This window comes from Eufriesea mexicana, unplaced genomic scaffold (assembly GCF_001483705.2).
Source record: "Eufriesea mexicana isolate 0111107269 unplaced genomic scaffold, ASM148370v2 scaffold3014, whole genome shotgun sequence".
NCBI lineage: Eukaryota > Metazoa > Arthropoda > Insecta > Hymenoptera > Apidae > Eufriesea > Eufriesea mexicana.
Window position 1 is genome coordinate 59,877 of NW_016912342.1, and position 641 is coordinate 60,517.

The window sequence follows — 641 nt, forward strand, 5'->3', positions numbered from 1 at the left end:
GCGCGCCGATCGTTAGTCACGCCGGCGTTTCGACCGATCCCGACGCCGATTTTTCCTCCACTCTGTCTCCAATCGAATTATCGAACCCCGTCTCGGGTTCCCTGGATCGTTCCCTCACGCGACGTCTAATTAGTCCTCTGGAGGACTACCCCGCAACCCGAGGGAGAAGACAACTAGTCGACGATGACACCGCGTGGCGTACTAAAATCGGCGGCAACGATTTCGTTAACGACCCGAACCGTGTGCGGATTTAACGTCCAGTTTATCGCGAAATTTATCGTCGAAATTTATCGGTCGGACCCGGTGAGTTCTCATCTACATCGGACGAATAAGGCGATCGACGGAGCGGTTATTCATTAGGGTGCGCAGGTAAGGAAGGCCTGAAAACGCGAGACGCTCGTTTTGGTCGCGAACTAGAGGCGGCTGTGGACATTGGCTAACGGTAAAGGCGGGTCTAACGTCCCGGATTTCTTTCTTCGTCGCGTTGCACCGCAGCTACGCGTCGGAGGAGCGCATCTGCCGGGATCGAGTTTGAGCGATGAGACTAGATCTTGGCTTTGATTCGACGTCAATGACTGGTTTTCATGGTGCTTGGACTGGATTCCGCGGCCGACTGGAGCCCGTCTGCGATTAAAACGGCA